The sequence below is a fragment of the Cervus canadensis genome, chromosome 33 (genome assembly GCF_019320065.1).
Source record: "Cervus canadensis isolate Bull #8, Minnesota chromosome 33, ASM1932006v1, whole genome shotgun sequence".
NCBI lineage: Eukaryota > Metazoa > Chordata > Mammalia > Artiodactyla > Cervidae > Cervus > Cervus canadensis.
In genome coordinates, this window is record NC_057418.1 from 21377553 (window position 1) to 21391144 (window position 13592).

At 36.0% G+C, this 13592-nt stretch overlaps 1 protein-coding gene across 3 annotated transcripts in view; it reads left to right on the forward strand.

The window, feature by feature from the left end:
* The window catches only part of TAB2 (TGF-beta activated kinase 1 (MAP3K7) binding protein 2), an 82056-nt gene that overhangs the window by 11135 nt on the left and 57329 nt on the right, over positions 1 to 13592 (forward strand). Inside the window, exons 1-2 of one of the 3 annotated variants that reach the window (XM_043456803.1) lie at positions 3701 to 3820; positions 12828 to 12976. The exons of 1 other annotated variant lie outside the window; for it this stretch is intronic. The gene's annotated coding sequence lies outside the window, so the exon portion shown is untranslated. Of the gene's footprint in view, positions 1 to 3700; positions 3821 to 12827; positions 12977 to 13592 lie in introns of those variants that run through there. One more of the 3 variants, XM_043456800.1, reaches the window with a different exon arrangement.

Genomic DNA, 13592 nt, shown 5'->3' on the forward strand with positions numbered 1-13592 from the left:
TTAGGTTCCAAGGATTTTCTCCGGTTTTCTTCTAAAAGTTTTCTGAAAAGCTTTATGTCTTGCATATGTAAATCTGTGATCTGTTTTTACTTAATTTTCACATAAAGGTATAAAGTTTAGATTGAATTTCATTTTTTGTCTGTGAAATGATCAGCTGTTGCAATACCACTTATTGAAAAAAAATTACCCTTCCTCCATTGAATTAGTTTTGCACATTTGTCAAGAATCAGATGGCTGTGCTCTGATGGTCTACTTCTAGACTCTCTGTTCTGACCCATTGGTGTTTGTGTTTACCCCTGGACTCGTATCTCATTTTCTTGATAACTGTAGCTGTATGGTAAGTCCTAAAACCAGGTAGTGAAATTTCCCTAATTCTTCTTTTTCAGAATTGTTTTTAACCATTCCATTTCCTTTCCATGTAAAATTTAGGATCTGTTTTTTTAAAAAGCTGGAATTTTGGTAGGAATTTCATTAAACTCTTAGATGTATTTAGGGAAAATTGATATTTTCATTTTGTTAAGTCTTTCAATCATAAACACAGTTTATCTCTCCTTATATTTATAGATTGTCTGATTTCTTTGATCAGCATTTTATAGTTTCTAACACACCCACATTTTATATATGTTTTGCTAGATTTGTACCTAGGCCCTTTTTCTTTTTTTTTTGGAGCAGTCATAAATGATACTGTGTTTTAAATATTGGTTTCTAGTTGTTTATTGTAATTTATAACAATGTGGTTGACTTCTGTGAGTAGATCCTATATCCTGAGACTTTGCTAAACTAATAAATTCTAGTAATTTTTTTGTGTGAGTTTTCTAATGTATCTGTGAATGCGACAGTTACGTTTCTTCTTTTCCAGTGACTTTTATTTCCTTTTCTGACCTTACTGCTCTGATAAATACTTTCAGTACTATGTTTAGTAGGCATGGGGAGATTAGACATGCTAGTCTTATTCCTGATCTTAGGGGAAGGCATTAAGTCTGTCACCATTAAGTACATGTTAGCTGTAGGTTTTTTGTAGGTGCCTGTCTTTTCCTTATTTGAGTTTTTATCATGACTGGGTATTGAAATTTCTCAAGTGGTTTTTCTATGTCAATTGATACGGTCATATGGTTTTTCTTATTTAAACTGTTAACTGATGGTAACTTCCCTTTTTAAAGATATACTGTGGCAGCTCTTTGTGGAATAAACTCTAAGGGCAGGGCAGACATGTCAACAGAGAAGCCATATTGGAAATTATTGCAGTTATCTAAGTGAGAGCTGATAGTGGCTTGGACCACAGTAACAACAGGAAACGGTATGAAGAGGGCAGATTTTGGATATGTTACAAACCCTGAGTGGCAGGCAGGATGTGTTGATGAATTGGATCTGAGGCATAAAAGAGCAGTCAAGGAGTACTCAAAGATTTTTGGCCCAAGCATTTGAAAGTATGGAGTTGCTGTTGACTGAATTGGGGAAGACAGTGAAGTAACAAGTTGGGCTGGACAATCAAGAGGATTTTTGTTGGGGCATGTTAACTTCGAAAGGCCTACTAGACATTTAACTGGACCTATCAAGTGAGTAACTTGAAATTCAAAATGGAATTCAAGCAAGAAATTCAGGCTAGAAATAGAAATTAGAGTCATCAATTGAGTTGATATATGAGAAATTACAATGATATTTATTAAAAATTTTACCTGTAGCCTTTTTCTTTTTACTATACTGTTATTTAGGTTTATTAGCAAAAAACATGATTCTCCTAGCACATGAAAAACTTTGTGAAAATTTGGATTGTTTTGTTTATTAACACTGTTGCCTTATCTCACATTAAATGCACCAGAAATTATGTGATTGGGAGACAATTTGGGAGATATGTATGTATTGTAATGTGTATTTAATCATGCTTATTTGATAAGTAGATGGCTATAATAGTAGTATAGACACATGTGCCTTACTAATTTTGAGAGCTTTGTCCTAAATCTTTGTAAACAAAGTAAAAAGTTTATGCATATTGTAGACAAGTTTTGATACTATTATTAAGTGGCTGAGAGGCTTTCTGAGGCAACATTTCTTTTGTAGAAAAAACAGGTAGCCAGAGAGACAGATCAAAAATAAAAATTAAAAACGAGAATGCAAAATAGATAGCAAGGAGAGACTTTTTTACTTTTTTAAGACTTCTGACTTAGAGCCAGAATTAAATTGGTAAAGGGAAAGGGTGAGCCTCTGTTTACAAACTTGATAAAAAGATACCCTCTGAGTTCCATTCAGATATGTTTTCTTCATATTAAGGTATTCTGGAAAATGCTTTTTAAGTGGCATGACATTTTCTGTTGTAGCTAATTAATGATCTTTTCTTATTTATAATATAAATATCTCTAGCACATTATTTCCCCTGTTGCAGGGTTTGCCATATGACATTATAATATTCTGTTTATTTTTCAGTTTCTCCCACTGATTAAGGTTTTACAGCATTAAGTACAATGCCTTAGTACAGTAAGCTCTATGTAAATATTTATGAATGAATGAGTGAACAAACACACTACTAAAGTTTAAAGCTATTAGATTTACTTGCTTTTGAAAGTGTGTTTTTGAGATTCCACAGTATAAATTATGGTCGAAAGTCTTTGCTGAGTAGTGCCCTAATGCTTTCAAACAAACATTATACCCTGGAAAAGTATACCCAAACATAGCACATTACTAACCCAAGGTCAGTGAGGCACATATTTTGCGTCTTGTTATTTGTTCTTTTTTCATAGTGATAGTGGTTTTAAAGAATTCCCCTGCCAATGAAGGAAACACAAGAGATGTGGTTTCAATCCCTGGATCATGAAGATCCCCTGGAGGAGGAAATGAAATGGCAGCCAACTCCAATATTCCTGCCTGGAGGATCCCATGGACACATGGAGCCTGGTGGGCTGCAGTCCATGGGGTCGCAAAGAGTTGGACACAACTGAGTGCATACACACACACACAGTGGATTTTTACAAAATCTAAACCTGGCCTAGACTTCTTGTATGCAGTGGAGCACACATTGTAAATAGTAGGTTGGGCTTAGAGTTTAGTCTATAGTAGTATCTCATTGGAAATTTCCTATACACATTTTAAAAGAAAGTAACTTTCATCTTCCTTTTACCTACTCCCCCCTCATTTCCAGGTTGATGGTAGAGGTATAAGCCAGGTTTCTTTTCAGTAATGAGTATACATACTTTAAAAAACATTTTCATATACCTTTTCTCCTGTGAGCTTTATAAGACAAAAATACCATGAGTCTTTACTGTTCCAATTCATATTTAAGCCCTGGAGAACAGTTATTTTTGAAAGCCATAGTATTTTATTTCCAAATCTCTAGTGTGTGTTTTTTGTATGTGTATGTTTATGTACGTGTATGTATATATCTGTGCATGCATGCTCAGTTGCTCAGTCATGTCTGACTCTTTGTGACCCATGGACTGCAACCTGCAGGCTCCTCTGTCCATGATATTGGCCAGGCAAGAATACTGGAGTGGGTAGCCATTTCCTCCTCCAAGGGATCTTCCCAACTCAGTGATCAAACTCACATCTCCTGCATTGGCAGGCTGATTCTTTACCTCTGAGCCACCTGGGAAAAGAAGAAAGAAAGTGAAGTTGCTCAGTCATGTCCAACTCTTTGCAACACTGTGGACTGCAAACCACCAGGCTCCTCTGTCCGTGGGATTCTCCAGGCAAGAATACTGGAGTGGGTTGCCGTTTCCTTCTCTAGGGGATCTTCCCCACCCAGGGATCAAACCCAGGTGTCCCACATTGCAGCCAGACTCTTTACTGTCTGAGCCACCAGGGCCTGTCCAGCGACCTGGAAAACCAGGTATGTATCTGTATATACATGTATATATTGTGCTAGTCCATGAAACATTAATGAAGTTTATCGGAAAAATGGCTTTCCTCTGATATTGTTGACACCAATGTAGTAAGTATAAATTGTTTAGTGCTCTGTTTTAGGCATTGTCATGGAAAGACAGGGAGGCTGTATAAAATAATCCTTATTTTCTCTGGGAGAGACCAGTATATAGTCAGCTGAGGATTCTTGAGAACATTAAATGAGCAAATGCATTATAAATCATTTGACCTAGTGCTTAGCACATAAATGTTTAATCTTACTCATTGTTACAAAATTGTAAACTTTGTTATAAAAATAATAAACTAAAACTTTATTGTTACACCTCTTTTCATTTGACTTTCTTGGTTCAGTTCCTTCTTGCATTTTATCTAACTTTTCTAACTCCTTTGTTGTAAGTTCTTGGTTTTTATGTCTCCTCTCTTCCTGTCCAACCTCTTTTGCATTATTCCCTAGGTCAATGTCATCACCTTCTACTGAAATGCAGTGCAGTCTAATTCTGCAAAATCTCTTACCTCTCTTAGGAAGGAAAATGACATGATCCAGCAGTGTTTCAGGAACTGGAAATCTTGTTGCCACTCTGAAATATAGCTTAGAAGACCTAAGAGTAGAGTAAGCTATCAGATAAGAGATTACTGTGTTGCTTCAATTGTCCAGATAACAGGGACCTGAACAAGGGTGTTGTGGGAATAGAAAGGGGAATTAATGCAAGAAGCACTTGTGGGAGTAATCAGTAGAACTTTGCCACTGATTGTATATGGTGAGGAAAAGAATTGAAGCCCTTGAGATTTCTAGCTTCAGAATCAGTCCTGTACTATTAGTAAGTAACATATAGATATATTATTGTGTGGGAGGCAGAGGGTTGAGTTTTGGACAAGATACTTTAGTAGCATGGCACTGTCAGACTATTAGTTTATTTGTTCCAGTCCCACCCACTCATCCTCCCCCCTCACTCACTCACTGAATTCCATTGCTATTAGTCTAAGAACTTCCCTTTAAGAAAGGTAATTTCTATTTGGTCATAATCAGCACTAGAGACTGAAATATGTGGAGAGCAGTCTTTTGTTTCCTACCCACATTCCCATTGCCCTCCTCTTTTGGAACCTTCCAAAAAGATTACTTAGAGTAATATTTACCACCATTACTACTATCACCCACCCCACTTCTGGGATATTCATAGATAATTTTTTTTATTTTTATATAAAGTAAATGGGGTGACTTGGCTGGCCTCTTTGAAGAAAAATAAAACTTTATGAAGTGTTTGTGATTAAAAGATTAATCACAATTAATCTACAATGAGTAGAGTAATACCTCATTCATCTAGTATTACTGGGCAATAAATATTCTAAATAAGACAATTGAAACTTATCCACAAATCTGTTTCCATGTAGACTTTATGTATATAGAGCTTTTAATGCTATTTTTATATATACTATGAAGATGATAAATAGCTCCAAATCTATTTCTTTATAATGTTTTATAGGACTTACTGCCTTCTGAGAACATTTCTCCACCCTCACTTTACCTCCTGTTCTCCTTTTTGTTCCAGGGTTTCAGAATGAGAATCAGGAGTCCCTGATTCTAGTCTACGATCTAAAAGTAAATTCTTGTTTGAGGATCTCTTTTTTTTTGGTTGTTTTTTACCATTGAATCTGTGAATCTGGATTTGTGCCTAGCATATAGTAGATGCTTAGTATTTTTTTGAATGAATCATTGTTTTATGCCTACTTTAGCACTCTTCCCCTGATTTATTACTTGGAATTCATCACTGCCTAGTAAATAAGTTTCTGAATTTTTAATATAATATGACTATCTAGGTTCTAATTGGGTTGAGTTATTAATGTTAAACTTCCTTTATGAGTCTGTTTTTGCTGCTTAGTAGAATTTTCAGTCCTCTTGATGCATTTTCTGGTCCTTAAACTTTTGAAAGAAACAATCTTCTACTACTTGGTTTATAGAGAATGAGTACGTTAGTCACTCAGTTGTGTCTGACTCTTGGGGACCCCATGGATTATAGCCCACCAGGCTCCTTTATCCATGGGATTCTCCAGGCAAGAGTATGGGAGTGGGCTGCCATTCCCTTCTCCAGGGGATCTTCCCAATCCAGGGATCGATCCTGGGTTTCCCACATTACAGGCAGATTCTTTACCATCTAAGCCACCAGGGAAGCCCTTATTGAGAATAGTTTCTTTACTGAATACATTCTATGGGCCTGTATTACATATAGGCAGTGCCGCTATATACAAGTATGTCACCCATGTCCCCAGGGATCTTACGCTTTAGATGAAGAGACACAGAAATGGAGCTCTAGGAGAATAATTACATTTTCGGTCATGAAGCACTGATCCACAGGTGCATTAGGAGTTCTAGAAAAAGGAGGGATCCATGTGGGCTGAAGCACTGGAAAAATAATGCAAAAAGGAGATGGAACATGAATTGCTTTTGAAGAGGTAGTTAAGATTTTGACAAGCATTTGGTGGAGAAATGACATCCTAAGATAGAGCAGTAGTGTAGTCAGGAATGAAAACAAGGTTGAAGATGTTTAGACAAAGTCCAGATTTCTCTGAGTGTGGGGACTAGTGGGAAGTAAAAGTAACTAGATTTAATAGGATTTTACTCTAGACTCCAAAACCCTGAAGAGGATCTGAGGACAGAATTTAGAGGAGTCCCTGCATTTAGATGGGGAAAAAAAGCTCTTTATATTGTTACTAACAATAACCTGTAACTAACATTTAACCTTTCTTTCTCTTATGATTTTAATCAGTAAAGCACAGTAGTATTACCAGTGCTATGATTTTATTAGTCATAGAAAAAGCACAAATATTATCTTTACTGTTTTGGCTGTCTCGGAATATAGTTTATGCAAATTACTACATTAAAACTATAGTTGTTATTAGACTCCACTGGAATTTACATGTTGGGTGTTAGTAAAGAAGCTGATACATAAATATATCAAAAATATGGGTTCTGAAAAACACTTGGTAATTTTCAATATAATTGATTTTCTTTGTGGTCATTGATTTTATTTTACTCATTTAAAATAAAGCTGGCCTTCTTTGTAATCCTATGTACTGTGTTTTATGTATTTCAAGTCATTCTGAGAGGCAATATGTAGCTTTCTCCCTGCCAAGCGGGGGTCCAAGGTACCAGTTCCAGTGGAACCAAACTGGAGAAGGCCTTGAAAACCACACTGAGAAGTTGTAATTGAAGTGATAAACAGGGGAGGAACCTAGTATATTTTTCATTTGTTTTTGTTATTTTAACGAAATTGTGTATTTACTCTGTACTGAGTAAATTTTTAAAATTTCATCAGGTTGGAGAAAAGAGAGCCTCTTCTTAGCTTACAGTTATAGATAAACTAAACTTTAAAAGTGAACAGAAGTTCGAATATAATACTACAGTCACTATCTTTACCCTCTTATTATGTGTCTGTTCCAGTTTCTTAAGTTCTTGCCTTTTTAAATTTATGAATCATAAAATATACACTTATACAGCATTGTATATTTTGTAACACCCCCAACAAAGTTTGACATATCATGGGTAAACAAGCTTAGTAGTTTAGAAGTGTTGCAGTGGAAAATTTCCTTTTAAAATAAGCTCTTAATTTTCAGAGTCTGTAGACTCTGGTGCTAAAATATTAAAGTACTTCTAGCTTGAGAGTGGTTGGAAAGGTATTCCTGTATAACTAGGATGGTGGCTCTCTCGCTAAAAAAACCTGGCTGATAGACTGAAAGGAGTGGAGTAAGGTAGGGGGTCCTCTAATAGGATGCCTGTGTGTATGGCTGAATCATTAGTATGGCTGTTTTTATAATCATATGAATATATTCAGAAGTAGTAATTGCTGGAGAAGCAGTGGTAACTGACATGTTTTCAGTGCTTACCACATACCAGGCGCTGTTTTAGGCCGTGTTCAGCAGACAGTCTAGTGGTACCTGTTCCTGCCTTGTAGAGAAGGTTGTGGTTATCGACCTAGGTGGGAAGCATTAGGCTAGATGGTGGTATGATTTTGGTTCCCAGGTCCCCTTTAAACATCTGGAAGATAGATGACTAATGCATGAGTTTGTGAAATTGAATAGGCTTTAACTTTATTGCCATTCTGTGACTTTAAAAAAAAGAAACTTTGGTGAATGGACTCATACATTAGTATTGTCATACTAGAAATATGGACAAGTATCTTTAACAAAAATGAAACAGGGTCCAATAATTACTCTTGAACTTTGTTTAGTTGCTTTCTGTTTACTATATATAAATATGCTGTTATCAGTTTCATTCAAATCACCAAATTCAATAACCTCTTCAGGATCCTTACCTATCATTTTATAATAACTTTGCTGCTTGATTCATGTATTTTTAAAAATAAATCCAATCACATCTTCAAATGTACTCAGTTAAATTTTGCTTTTTAAAAGAAAGTTAGTTCACAGAATATTTTAAGTTTTATTGCGTGTGTGTGTGCTAAGTCGCTTCAGTCGTGTCCAACTCTGTGATCTGTAGCCGCCAGCTTCCTCTGTCCAAGGGATTCTCCAGGCAATACTGGAGTGGGTTGCATGCCTTCTTCCAAGGGATCTTCCTGACCCAGGGATCAAACCTGCATCTCTTATGTCTTCTCTGTTGTCAGGCAGGTTCTTTACCACTAGTGCCACCTAATTTACCATATCATTTGATTCCTATGAAAAACCACCAAGTAAGGCCAGGTACTTATTACTCTCCTTTGCAAGGTTCAGAAAAATTAAGTAATTTACTGATCATCGAAACTCCAATAAGCAGCAGAGTTAGAGCCAGAAATGTATTTGTGGCTTTCTAACTTCGGGTCCAGGGCTCCTTCCTCTATAGTTTATTAACTTGACTCATTAATTAAATACTAACTTGAATGCTTTCTGATAATGCTCTTCTTGGAAACTTTTCTGGTCAACACTGCACATTCTTCTAGTTTCCAAGGTTCCTTGTTTCAGTGTTTCTTAATATTTGTCAAAAGGATTTAAGTACAAACTATGACATTTCTTCTTTCACATCTTCCTTTGGTATCTTATCTACACTTACAGTACTAATCCAGGGAGAGGCTTCTTTAAGTAGTTGCTTTCTGTTCTGTCTGATGAAAATTAACAATCAGAATCATAGAATTCAATGTTGAGAGGGCCTTAGAGGTTTAGTCCAACATCCTTATTTAATAGAAGAAAAACATAAAGTTCAACTCACACAAGTCACTAGGAGAATTTGAATAAAAGATGCAGGTTTGATCCCTGGGTCAGGAAGATCCCTTGGAAGAAGGCATGCAACCCACTCCAGTATTGCCTGGAGAATCCCTTGGACAGAGGAAGCTGGCGGCTACAGATCACAGAGTCGGACATGACTGAAGCGACTTAGCACACACACACGCAATAAAACTTAAAATATTCTGTGAACTAACTTTCTTTTAAAAAGCAAAATTTAACTGAGTACATTTGAAGATGCGATTGGATTTATTTTTAAAAATACATGAATCAAGCAGCAAAGTTATTATAAAATGATAGGTAAGGATCCTGAAGAGGTTATTGAATTTGGTGATTTGAATGAAACTGTTACCAAGGGAGGAAACTTGAGGGCAGGTTAAAGTAAAGTTGAGGCAGAGCATTATTGCTCAGTGGAGAAGTTTGGAAAGGCACAGATGTTAAGAGAGAGGTGGCCTGGCATACTTGTTTATTCCTTGCATTGTTGTTGCAGACTTTTGTTTGCCTGCTTGTCTTCCTTGCTGGATTAGGGGCAGGTAGAAAGCAGGAGCTGCAGTCCATTCTCGGTGCCTTGGATAGAGGAGCGATTTTAATAAGTGGCTTTGTAAATGAATACTCACTGAACAAGACTTAGCTGGTAAAGAAAATTTTTGTGGTATGAATTTGTGCATGATGTATGTTTAAGATGGTTAAGACTTAAACGTATTCATAGGTTGAAGTGAGAGATTGAAAAGAAAAGGTGTTGGTTTTCTCAAAGAAACAGGAAAAAAAGGGATAGGATCTGGAGCCACAAATGAAAATGCTGGTCTTAACTGGTAGTGAGACTCTTCCTTATGAAAAGCACCAGATAATTATGTATTTCAGAACATAGAGGGAAAAAAATAAGCTTCCATATTCTTTTTACAAAACCAAGATAACATAAAATAAAAGCATAAAAGATTACACACCAGTCTCACATAATTTGATGCAAAAAATACATAATAAAATCAAGTGAAATCTAGCATTACATTAACAGAATACTACAAATGAGTGGTATTCCTGTTAGGAATAAATAAAATTAAGTCATATTAGGTGATGGGACATGTGAATATCCTGAGGGATATAGAAAGAAGGGAAATCAACATTTATTTTCTAATAAGAATCCTTAGTGAAAAAAAAAATGAGTGAACATAGATATATAAGATTTTATATATCTCAGACCAGAAGCCAACATTTTGTTACTAGAAATGTTGAAATACTAGAATTTCTATTTTAGTGTTTAGTGAAATACTAAATTCCTTTTAAAAGCTCATGAATCAAAAAAGGTCTGGCTGGCATTACTGTTACATAACATTGTCTTGAGAATGCTGGCCAATATAATTAGACCAAAAACAAAATAAGAGGTGTAATTATTGGAAGGGAGGAGGCACATTTATTTGTAAATGACAGTTTATATCTGGGAAATCCAAAAGAATCAACTGAAACATTATGTGAGTAATGAGATTTCAACGTGATAATCTGGTTATAAAATAAAAACCCCCAAAAATTAATGGTTTATCTAGAGAAGTGTTTCTTTCTTTTTAGATGGTCTGTAAACTGAAAGTTTATCCATATGGGTTAATGAATGGGAATCCTCAATCTTAAATACTCTTTATTATGCCTTCTGGCAAAACTTACTTAATCTTATCAATCTCTAAGTAAATCGCAGTCTATTTTGAGTAAGATTCTTTCCATGTTAACTTTTAAAACCTCTTTGAAATAAAGTTGTAATAGTGAACACATTTCAAGTAAACTTTAAGAAAAGAATTTTTTTTTTCTTTTTAGAATTCCTTGTGGCTTGTGATACTTGCTCTATTACTTGGTAATGCCAGGGAAGGTGTAATCTGATCTCTGAACCATATTTGGTAAATAATAATTTCATGTGGAACCCACTGTTCTATCAGTAAGAGGAAAATTATTGCTCAAATGTAAGGCTTTTCTATGCCCTTAAAGCATTTCCTGACTTAAAGACCAAGTTAGATCATATATTGATTCCTTTTGTTTTTTAAAAGACACTGTATCCCAGTTCTATAATGTTTTGGTTTGACTAGAGGTGTGTTGACAAAAGTATTTTCTACTTTACTTGGATGAGGAAGAATTGCATGTCTACTTGTTCACCGTTAATTCTCTTTATCCTGAGTGTAAATTGCTGTATTTTTATTTATCATCAGTTCTCAGAATTGAGCTCTCTCACATCTGCCTTGTTCTGGGATCAATGTTGATAAATCAGGTTCTCTGTCTTAGGATGTGATGCAATTGAGTTATTTAAAGCTAAAGCTTGTTACGCAGCTGTCGTTTCAGCATTTTATGAAAATGAAAGCTTAAGTATACTCAGATGTTTAGAGCAAAGCTTCCCAGGTGGCACAGTGGTGCAGAACCCGCCTGCCATTGCAGGAGATGATAGAGTGTGGGTTCGATCCCTGGGTCGGGTCAATCCCCTGGAGTAGGAAATGACAACTCACTCCAGTATTCTGGCCTGGAGAATCCCACAGACCGAGGACCCTAGCAGGCTCTAGCCCATGGGGTCACAAAGAGTTGGACACAACTGAGCATATAGAAGTCTGTGCTGAATACCTACTGTCTGCCAGGTTGTTCGGTGCTAATTCTCATGACAGTCCAGTGAGGTAGGGGATGGTGTCCCATTTAATAGAACAGAAACTTCTGCAGAGTTTTAGTTTGTACAGGAACCAGATTTGGAACCTAGATCTTTCTCTACCAGAATATTTTCATCTACAGCATGCCATTACAAAAGGTGGAAAATTGACCTTGTCCTTAAAAACTACTTTGATTCTATTTTGCTTTGTTGTGTCCTAGTTACTAGAAATGCAGGGAGTTAAGTTCTTTGCATCCTTGTCTTCACTCATTTTTGTCCTGTTACAGTCCTCACCATCTGCCATCATTGGACAGCAGCAGAGGATTCAGTTTATTTTGACTACTGTGGGATTGATTCTCTTCTTTCTTAGACACTCCTAAAATTATCAGCTTGCCAAGCATAAGAACATCACTTCTAGGCCCTAGTATCTAATTAGTACAACAGTCTTAACATTTTTAATAGCCTGCCATTTCTGTAACCTTTGAACTTGCAAGTTTTTTTGTGTGTGTGTTAATAATGTGGACCTAACAAAAAAAAAAAAAAATCATTGACTCTATTTTGGTAATGGAAAAAAGAATTTCTAGTGTGGTTAAGAACCACATCTTATGAGCTGTTCTTTGCGTCCCTCTTTAAGAATTACCAACTATTTTTAAAAATTGGAACTTTATTTCACTGCTTAGATGTATCCAAAGCATTTCTTAAGAAAAGTCTGAGAACTGATTGTAGGAATTTAGGGAAACAGAAGGTAATTGGAAATAAGATAGCAAAAGAGAAGAGTAAAGTGACGTAAAAATGAGAACTTTACAATTCCAGTCTTATTAATGAAAATGAACTTACTGTTGGTTTTCTCATTCTATATACGCTGGTCCCATATTGGACAGTCTGTTGCTGAAAGCCAGTAGAGATTTCATAAAGGCTACTGGTTTAGTTTCTAGAATTGGGAGTTTAGAGTGGAGTTGGGTAGATTAAGACAATGACTTAAATAATGCAAATAGCATCTTTTGGTAACTTGTAATTTAAGAGAGTCTTTTCCATTTAAGAGTATTTCCTATGTGAGACACGGGGGACCCCCTCCCTGCCATTAGCTCACAATGTCATCTGGTCTCGTTTCTTGTTCTGCCTACCTCTAGTTTACTCTAGTTTCTCTTCTGCTTTCAAGGCTCCAGACCCAGTTCCTGGACCTGCCCTGGAAAAGAAGTATCCAGTAGAGATGAGCTCACTGCAGTTACTTAATTAAAAATTTGTAAGCTGCAAAAATGGCAATGGGCCAATCAAGAACAGCTACCATTTGAATTTTTCTATTTCCAGGTATGCTAAAGTCCATGGCACCAGTCAAGCTTAGCCATGTAACTACCTTACTATGAAATCTATAATAACCAAAACTTTACTTTCAAAACTTTGGTCATCTTGTTCACAGTTTGGTAACATCCCTAACCACTCGGTGACATGCAACTAGTATTGACTTTAACGTACCTTTTGCCTGACTATTTCTAATTTGACTTGTTTGTAACAGCAGACTAATGGAAAAACCATTAAAGAAAAATTAATTGGAAATGCTATTGAGTTAAGCCCTGTAAAAATGTACAAAAAGTACTCTGGTCTTCGTTGAGAAGTACAGAAACAACCAAACTATCTTCCTTTAAGAAGTTCACATATGGTACAAGTAATTTAGAGAATTAAATAAAGGAAACAGTTCTCTGTCCTGAGGTCCTCAACTAATCTACACTGTGCGTGCCTTCACATAAAGAGTTAATATGGTCTTCAAAAATGGGGCGGGGGGTGGGAGTGGGAGTGGGGAAATTGAAAGAAAATTCCTGGACAGAATCAAGTAATGTATTATGTAATAGTTTTACCTGAACAATTTAATTCTATTTTAAATGTAAGTATATAACTAGTATTTGCTATATTTTTACTTGATTGCCCA